Raw genomic sequence first — 10010 nt, forward strand, 5'->3', positions numbered from 1 at the left:
AAGAACTCCCTTCCTTTGAGGCGTCCCATTATTCACGGAATTCCTCTCAGAAGTGTACATGAACTGGTTATTTGCAACCATGTCGATAAGTTCTTGAGCTTCTGCAGGTGTTTTCTTTAGGTGAACGGATTCACCTGCAGAATGGTCCAATGACATCTTAGAGAACTCAGATAGACCACAATAGAATATATCTATCATGGTCCATCCTGAAAACATGTCAGAAGGACATCTTTTGGTCATCTACTTGTATCTTTCCCAAGCTTCATAGATGGATTTACCATCTTTTTGTTTGAAGGTTTGAACATCCACTCTAAGCTTGCTCAGCTTTTGATGAGGAAAGAACTTAGGCAAGAAGGCCGTAACCAGCTTATCCCAGGAGTCCAGGCTATCTTTAGGTTGAGAGTTCAACCATGTTCTAGCTCTGTCTCTTACAGCAAAAGGAAAAAGCATGAGCCTGTAGACTTCAGGATCTACTCCATTAGTCCTAACAGTCTCACAGATCTGCAAGAACTCAGTTAAGAACTAGTAGGGATCTTTGATGAGCGGATAATTTGTACGCTTTTTGGCATTGTTTTTAGTATGTTTTTAGTATATTTGGTTTAGTTTTTAGTATATTTTTATTAGTTTTTAGTTAAAATTCACTTTTCTGGACTTTACTATGAGTTTGTGTGTTTTTCTGTGATTTCAGGTATTTCCAAGAAGAGTCTCTACACGAAAATGCTTTATTGCTCAGCCCAAGCACACATCAAGTGGGCCCAGAAGTGGATTTTTATATCATTTACTCATCTTTGTAAACCTTAGGCTACTAGTTTCCTATAAATAGGACCTTTTACTATTGTATTTTAATCTTTTGATCATGTTTTTATGATTGAACCCACTTTGGGAGGCTGGCCTCACGGCCATGCCTAGACCTTGTTCTTATGTATTTTCAATGGTGGAGTTTCTACACACCATAGATTAAGGTGTGGGGCTCTGCTGTACCTCGAGTATTAATGCAATTACTATTGTTCTTCTATTCAATTCCGTTTGTTCTTGTTCTAAGATATTCATTTGCACCCCAAGAACATGATGAATGTGATGATTATGTGATGCTCATCATCATTCTCACCTATGAACGAGTGCCTGACAACCACTTCTGTTCTACAAGCAAACAAGGCTCTAATGTTTATCTCTTGGATTCCTGATACACGATGCATGGTTGATCGCCTGACAACCGAGTGCTCGCCTGACAACCGAGCCAGCCATTCCGTGAGATCAGAGTCTTCGTGGTATAGGCAAGAACTGATGGCGGCATTCAAGAGAATCCGGAAGGTCTAACCTTGTCTGTGGTATTCTGAGTAGGATTCAATGATTGAATGACTGTGACGTGCTTCAAACTCCTGAAGGCGGGGTGTTAGTGACAGACGCAAAAGAATCAATGGATTCTATTCCGGCCTGATCGAGAACCGACAGATGGATAGCCGTACCGTGACAGGGTGCGTTGAACATTTCCACTGAGAGGATGGGAGGTAGCCACTGACAACGGTGAAACCCTTGCATAAGCTTGCCATGGAAAGGAGTAAGAAGGATTGGATGAAGACAGTAGGAAAGCAGAGAGACGGAAGGGACCAAGCATCTTCATACGCTTATCTGAATTTCCTACCAATGAATTACATAAGTATCTCTATCTTTATCTTTATGTTTTATTCATCATCTATACCCATTTGAGTCTGCCTGACTAAGATTTACAAGGTGACCATAGCTTGCTTCATACCAACAATCTCCGTGGGATCGACCCTTACTCGCGTAAGGTTTATTACTTGGACGACCCAGTGCACTTGCTGGTTAGTTGTGCGAAGTTGTGTTTATGCCATGGTACCATTTGAGTCTGCCTGACTAAGATTTACAAGGTGACCATAGCTTGCTTCATACCAACAATCTCCGTGGGATCGACCCTTACTCGCGTAAGGTTTATTACTTGGACGACCCAGTGCACTTGCTGGTTAGTTGTGCGAAGTTGTGTTTATGCCATGGTATTGAACACCAAGTTTTTGGATTCATTACCGGGGATTATTTGAGCTGTAAAAAGTATTGATCACAATTTCGTGCACCAAGTTTTTGGCGCCGTTGCCGGGGATTGTTTTGTGTATGGACAACTGACGGTTCATCTTGTTGCTTAGATTAGGTATTTTTCAGAATTCTTAAGAGTGAATTCTAGTGTTTCAAGGTGATGATCTTACCATCACCAAAGCTGATTGATTATCATCAATTTAGCTCTTGAATGCAATGTCCTGCTGAAGCTTGGCTATCCATGTCTAAATCCTTTAGACTAAAGCTTTAGACTAACATTGCATGATTCCTGGAATTCTCATTAAGAATTTTGATACCTTTATTTTCTTCTTCTACTTAATTTTCGAAAAAGCACAAAAAAAAATTTTCAAAATCATAAAAACCAATAATATTTTATGTTTCTTGTTTGAGTCTAGTGTCTAACTTTAAGTTTGGTGTCTTGCATGCATTGTTTATTTGATCTTGGTTCTATTTTCAAGTCAATAGTACAGGGAACTGAAGATTTAGAACATGCAGTAGAGGAATTACACAGAAAAAGCTGGGCATTCAAAACGCCCAGTGAAGAAGGACAGACTGGCGTTTAAACGCCAGCCAGGGTGCCTGGTTGGGCGTTTAACGCCCAAAAAGGTAGTGCATTGGGCGTTAAACGCCAGAATGTGCACCATTCTGGGCGTTTAACGCCAGGATGGCACAAGGGGGAGGATTTTGTTTTCAAATCAATTTTTTTTCAAGTTTTCAAAGTTTTTCAAAATCAAATCTTTTTCAAATCATATCTTTTCAATCAAATATTTTCAAAATCAATTTCTTTCCTTTTTCAAAGATACTTGCTATCAATTAATGATTTGATTCAACATTTCAAGTATGTTGCCTTTTCTGTTGAGAAAGGTTTAATGTTTGAATCATATCTTTTCTTGTTAGGCAAGTCATTAATTTTTAAAATCAAATCTTTTTAAAATTGTTTTCAAATCATATCATTTCAATCATATTTTTTTTTAAACCATAACTAATCAATCATATCTTCTTAACCTCATCTTTTTCAAAATAGTTTTCAATCAAATCTTTTTGACTTCTAATTTCAAAATCTTTTTCAAAAATCACTTGATTTCTCTCCCACTCTTATTTTCGAAAATTAATTAATGTTTTTCAAAATGTTTTCAATTCTTTTACTTAATTTTCGAAAATCACCTTCCCTCCTCTTATTCCTCAATGCACAATTCGAACTCCATCTTTCTTGATAAGTTCGAATTTTCTACCTCTGTCTTCTATTTTTCTTTTCCTCTGACACCTCAAGGAATCTCTATACTGTGACATAGAGGATTCCACACTTTCTTGTTCTCTTCTCTTTCATATGAGCAGGAACAAAGACAAAAGCATTCTTGTTGAAGCTGACCCTGAACCTGAAAGGACCTTGAAGCGAAAGCTAAGAGAAGCTAAGGCACAACTCTCTGCAGAGGACCTAACAGAAATCTTCAAAGAAGAAGACATGGCAGCCGAAAACAACAACAATGCAAACAATGCAAGGAAGGTGCTGGGTGACTTTACTGCACCTACTCCCGACTTCTATGGGAGAAGCATCTCTATCCCTGCCATTGGAGCAAACAACTTTGAGCTTAAGCCTCAATTAGTTTCTCTAATGCAACAGAATTGCAAGTTCCATGGACTTCCATTGGAAGATCCTCATCAGTTCTTAGCTGAATTCTTGCAAATCTGTGACACTGTCAAGACTAATGGGGTTGACCCTGAGGTCTACAGACTTATGCTATTCCCTTTTGCTGTAAGAGACAGAGCTAGGACATGGTTGGACTCCCAACCTAAAGAAAGCCTGGACTCTTGGGAAAAGCTAGTCAATGCCTTCTTGGCAAAGTTCTTTCCACCTCAAAAATTGAGTAAGCTTAGAGTGGAAGTCCAAACCTTCAGACAGAAGGAAGGAGAATCCCTCTATGAAGCTTGGGAAAGATACAAACAATTAATCAGAAAGTGCCCCTCTGATATGCTTTCTGAATGGAGCATCATAGGTATTTTCTATGATGGTCTCTCTGAACTGTCCAAGATGTCTTTGGATAGCTCTGCTGGAGGATCTCTTCATTTGAAGAAGACGCCTACAGAAGCTCAAGAGCTGATTGAAATGGTTGCAAATAACCAATTCATGTACACTTCTGAAAGGAATCCTGTGAACAATGGGACTAATCAGAAGAAAGGAGTTCTTGAGATTGATACTCTGAATGCCATTCTGGCTCAGAACAAGATATTGACTCAACAAGTCAATTTGATTTCTCAAAGTCTGTCTGGAATGCAAAATGCACCAAGCAGTACTAAGGATGCTTCATCTGAAGAAGAAGCTTATGATCCTGAGAACCCTTCAATGGAAGAGGTGAATTACCTAGGAGAACCCTATGGAAACACCTATAATTCTTCATGGAGAAATCACCCAAATCTCTCATGGAAGAATCAAGAGAGACCCCAACAAGGTTTCAACAACAATAATGGTGGAAGAAACAGGTTTAGCAATGGCAAGCCTTTTCCATCATCTTCTCAGCAACAGACAGAGAGTTCTAAGCAGAGCCACTCTGACTTAGCAACCATGGTCTCTGATCTAATCAAAACCACTCAAAGTTTCATGACTGAAACAAGGTCCTCCATTAGGAATTTGGAGGCACAAGTGGGACAGCTGAGCAAGAGAATTACTGAACTCCCTCCTAGTACTCTTCCAAGCAATACAGAAGAAAATCCAAAAGGAGAGTGCAAGGCCATCAACATGGCCGAATTTGGAGAGGAGGAAGAGGAAGTGGACGCCACTGAGGAAGACCTCAATGGGCGTGCACTAGCCTCCACTGAGTTCCCTAATGAGGAACCATGGGAATCTGAGGCTCAAAATAAGACCATAGAGATTCCATTGGACTTACTTCTGTCATTCATGAGCTCTAATGAGTATTCTTCCTCTGAAGAGGATGAGTATGTCACTAAAGAGCAAGTTGCTAAATACCTTGGAGCAATCATGAAGCTAAATGACAAGTTATTTGGAAATGAGACTTGGGAGGATGAACCCCCTTTGCTCACCAAAGAACTGGATGACTTGTCTAGGCAGAAACTGCCTCAAAAGAGACAGGATCCTGGGAAGTTTTCAATACCTTGTACCATAGGCACCATGACCTTCAAGAAGGCCTTGTGTGACTTAGGGTCAAGTGTAAACCTCGTGCCTCTCTCTGTAATGGAGAAGTTAGGGATCTTTGAGGTGCAAGCTGCAAAAATCTCATTAGAGATGGCAGATAACTCAAGAAAACAAGCCTATGGACTTGTAGAGGATGTTCTGGTAAAGGTTGAAGACCATTACATCCCTACTGATTTTATAGTCCTAGAGACTGGGAAGTGCATGGATGAATCCATCATCCTTGGCAGACCCTTCCTAGCCACAGCAAAGGCTGTGATTGATGTTGATAGAGGAGAGTTGATCATTCAAGTGAATGAAGAATCCTTGGTGTTCAAAGCTCAAGGATATCCCTCTGTCATCATGGAGAGGAAGCATGAAGAGCTTCTCTCAAACAGAACCAAACAGAGCCCCCACAGTCAAACTCTAAGTTTGGTGTTGGGAGGCCACAACCAAACTCTAAGTTTGGTGTTGAACCCCCACATTCAAACTCTAAGTTTGGTGTTGGGAGGTTCCAACATAGCTCTGAGCATTTCTGAGGCTCCATGAGAGTCCTCTGTCAAGCTAATGACATTAAAGAAGCGCTTGTTGGGAGGCAACCCAATATTATATTTTGACTATTTTCTTTTGTTATTTTATGTTTTTTTGTAGGTTGATGATCATAAGAAGTCACAAAATCAATGAAAAAAGCAAAAACAGAATGAAAAACAGAAAGAAAAATAGCACACCCTGGAGGAGAGCTTGCTGGCGTTTAAACGCCAGTGAGGCTAGCAGATGGGCGTTTAACGCCTAGTCTGGCACCATTCTGGGCATTTAACGCCAGAAAGGGGCACCAGACTGGCGTTAAACGCCAGAAAAGGGCAAGCTCCTGGCGTTAAACGCCAGAAATGGGCACCAGCCCGGCGTTTAACGCCAGAAATGGCTAAAAACGCAATTTTGCATGCCATATGGTGCAGGGATGACTTTTCCTTGACACCTCAGGATCTGTGGGCCCCACAGGATCCCCGCCTACCCCACCACTCTCTCTTTCTTCTTCCCCATTCACCAATCACCTCAACACCTCTTCCCAAAAAAAAAAAAAACCCTTCACCTATCAAATCCCTCCTTTCTCTTAACCACTCACATCCATCCTTCACAAAACCCCACCTACCTCACCCTTCAAATTCAAACCACTTTCCCACCCAAACCCACCCTCACTTGACCGAACCTTACCCTTCCCCCTCTCCTATATAAACCCATCTTCACTCATTTACTTTCACACAACCTAAACACCACTTCTTCCCCTTCATGGCCGAAAACAAACACCATTCCCATCTCCTTTATTTCTTCTTCTTCTACTCTCTTCTTTCTTAATTTGCTCGAGGACGAGCAAACCTTTTAAGTTTGGTGTGGTAAAAGCATTGCTTTTTCGTTTTTCCATAACCATTTATGGCATCCAAGGCCGGAGAAACCTCTAGAAAGAGGAAAGGGAAGGCAAAAGCTTCCACCTCCGAGTCATGGGAGATGGAAAGATTCATCTCAAGGGTGCATTAAGACCACTTCTATGAAGTTGTGGCCTTGAAGAAGGTGATTCCCGAGGTCCCTTTTTCACTCAAAAAGAGTGAATATCCGGAGATCTGACATGAGATCCGAAGAAGAGGTTGGGAAGTTCTTACCAATCCCATTCAACAAGTCAGAATCTTAATGGTTCAAGAGTTCTATGCCAATGCATGGATCACCAAGAACCATGATCAAAGTGTGAACCCGGATCCAAAGAATTATCTTACTATGGTTTGGGGGAAATACTTGGATTTTAGTCTGGAAAATGTAAGGTTGGCATTCAACTTGCCTATGATGCAAGGAGATGAACATCCTTACACTAGAAGGGTCAACTTTGATCAAAGGTTGGACCAAGTCCTCACAGTCATATGTGAAGAGGGCGCCCAATGGAAGAGAGATTCAAGAGGGAAGCCGGTTCAATTGAGAAGGCATGACCTCAAACCCGTGGCTAGAGGATGGTTGGAGTTTATCCAACGCTCAATCATTCCCACTAGCAACCGGTCCGAAGTTACCATAGACCGGGCTATCATGATTCATAGCATCATGATTGGAGAAGGAATAGAAGTTCATGAGGTTATAGCTCAAGAGCTTTATAAGGTGGCGGACAAGTCCTCTACCTTGGCAAGGTTAGCCTTCCCTCATCTCATTTGTCACCTCTGTTATTCAGTTGGAGTTGACATAGAGGGAGACACCCCTATTGATAAGGACAAGCCCATCACTAAGAAGAGGATGGAGCACACAAGAGACCCCACTCATCATGAGATCCCTGAGATACCTCAAGGGATGCACTTTCCTCCACAAAACTATTGGGAGCAACTAAACACCTCCCTAGGAGAATTGAGTTCCAACATGGGACAACTAAGGGTGGAGCACCAAGAACACTCCATTCTCCTCCCTGAAATTAGAGAAGATCAAAGAATCATGAGAGAGGAGCAACAAAGACAAGGAAGAGATATTGAGGAGCTCAAGCACTCCATAAGACCTTCAAAAGGAAGAACAAGCCGCCATCACTAAGGTGGACCCGTTCTTTAATTTCCTTGTTCTTTATTTTCCTATTTTTCGAAAATTAATGCTTATGTTTGTCCATGTTTGTGTCTTGTGATCATTAGTGTCTTAGTGTCTATGCCTTAAAGTTATGAATTTCCTATGAATCCATCACCTTTCTTTAATAATCAATGTTCTTAATTGAAAAAGAAAAAGAATTGCATGAATTGTGAATTTTATAACAGTTTAATTATTTTGATGTGGTGGCAACACTTTTGTTTTCTGAATGTATGCTTAAACAGTGCATATGTCTTTTGAATTTGTGATTCATGAATGTTGGCTCTTGAAAGAATGATGAAAAAGGAGACATGTTACTGAGGATCTGAAAAATCATCAAAATGATTCTTGAAGCAAGAAAAAGCAGTGAATACAAAAAAAAAGACGAGAAAAAAAGAGACAAAAAAAGAAAAAAAGAGAAAGAAAAAGAAAAGAAAAAGAAAGAAATAAAGTTGTGATCCAAGGCAAAAAGAGTGTGCTTAAGAACCCTGGACACCTCTAATTGGGGACTGTCACAATCTGAAAAGTCACCCAATTAGGTGTCTGTCTGTATGTATCCGTGGCCAGAGTGCTTTGGCCACAGCCAAGACTCAATAAGTAGCTGTGTTCAAGAATCATCATACTTAACTAGGAGAATCAATAACACTATCTGGATTCTGAGTTCCTAAAGAAGCCAATCATTCTGAGTTTCAAAGGATAGAGTGAGATGCCAAAACTGTTCAGAGGCAAAAAGCTAAAAGCCCCGCTCATCTAATTAATACTGATCTTCATAGATATTTTGGAATTCATTGCATATTCTCTTCTTTTATCTTATTTGATTTTTAGTTGCTTGGGGACAAGCAACAATTTAAGTTTGGTGTTGTGATGAGCGGATAATTTGTACGCTTTTTGGCATTGTTTTTAGTATGTTTTTAGTATATTTGGTTTAGTTTTTAGTATATTTTTATTAGTTTTAGTTAAAATTCACTTTTCTGGACTTTACTATGAGTTTGTGTGTTTTTCTGTGATTTCAGGTATTTTCTGGCTGAAATTGAGGACCTGAGCAAAAATCTGATTCAGAAACTGAAAAGGACTGCAGATGCTGTTGGATTCTGACCTCCCTGCACTCGAAGTGGATTTTCTGGAGCTACAGAAGCCCAATTGGCGCGCTCTCAACGGCGTTGGAAAGTAGACATCCTGGGCTTTCCAGCAATATATGATAGTCCATACTTTGCCCAAGATTTGATGGCCCAAACCGGCGTTCAAAGTCACCCTCAGAATTCCCAGCGTTAAACGCCGGAACTGGCACAAGAATGGGAGTTAAACGCCCAAACTGGCACCAAAGCTGGCGTTTAACTCCAAGAAGAGTCTCTACACGAAAATGCTTCATTGCTCAGCCCAAGCACACACCAAGTGGGCCCGGAAGTGGATTTTTATATCATTTACTCATCTTTGTAAACCTTAGGCTACTAGTTTCCTATAAATAGGACCTTTTACTATTGTATTTTAATCTTTTGATCATGTTTTTATGATTGAACCCACTTTGGGAGGCTGGCCTCACGGCCATGCCTAGACCTTGTTCTTATGTATTTTCAACGGTGGAGTTTCTACACACCATAGATTAAGGTGTGGGGCTCTGCTGTACCTCGAGTATTAATGCAATTACTATTGTTCTTCTATTCAATTCCGCTTGTTCTTGTTCTAAGATATTCATTTGCACCCAAGAACATGATGAATGTGATGATTATGTGACGCTCATCATCATTCTCACCTATGAACGAGTGCCTGACAACCACTTCTGTTCTACAAGCAAACAAGGCTCTAATGTTTATCTCTTGGATTCCTGATACACGATGCATGGTTGATCACCTGACAACCGAGTGCTCGCCTGACAACCGAGCCAGCCATTCCGTGAGATCAGAGTCTTCGTGGTATAGGCAAGAACTGATGGCGGCATTCAAGAGAATCCGGAAGGTCTAACCTTGTCTGTGGTATTCTGAGTAGGATTCAATGATTGAATGACTGTGACGTGCTTCAAACTCCTGAAGGCGGGGCGTTAGTGACAGACGCAAAAGAATCAATGGATTCTATTCCGGCCTGATCGAGAACCGACAGATGGATAGCCGTACCGTGACAGGGTGCGTTAAACATTTCCACTGAGAGGATGGGAGGTAGCCACTGACAACGGTGAAACCCTTGCATAAGCTTGCATGGAAAGGAGTAAGAAGGATTGGATGAAGACAGTAGGAAAGCAGAG

The 10010-nt window shown here is 40.9% G+C and overlaps 2 non-coding genes across 2 annotated transcripts; one reads left to right on the forward strand and one right to left on the reverse strand.

The window, feature by feature from the left end:
- Positions 1 to 214: 214 nt before the first annotated feature.
- Positions 215 to 318, forward strand: LOC130958773 (small nucleolar RNA R71). The gene has a single exon (XR_009077879.1). It is a non-coding gene; the product is annotated as a small nucleolar RNA R71 (small nucleolar RNA).
- Positions 319 to 3937: 3619 nt separating this feature from the next.
- LOC130958426 (small nucleolar RNA R71) lies at positions 3938 to 4045 on the reverse strand. Its single transcript, XR_009077548.1, has one exon. It is a non-coding gene; the product is annotated as a small nucleolar RNA R71 (small nucleolar RNA).
- Between the last annotated feature and the right edge of the window lie 5965 nt (positions 4046 to 10010).

This window comes from Arachis stenosperma, chromosome 10, assembly GCF_014773155.1.
Source record: "Arachis stenosperma cultivar V10309 chromosome 10, arast.V10309.gnm1.PFL2, whole genome shotgun sequence".
Lineage (NCBI taxonomy): Eukaryota > Viridiplantae > Streptophyta > Magnoliopsida > Fabales > Fabaceae > Arachis > Arachis stenosperma.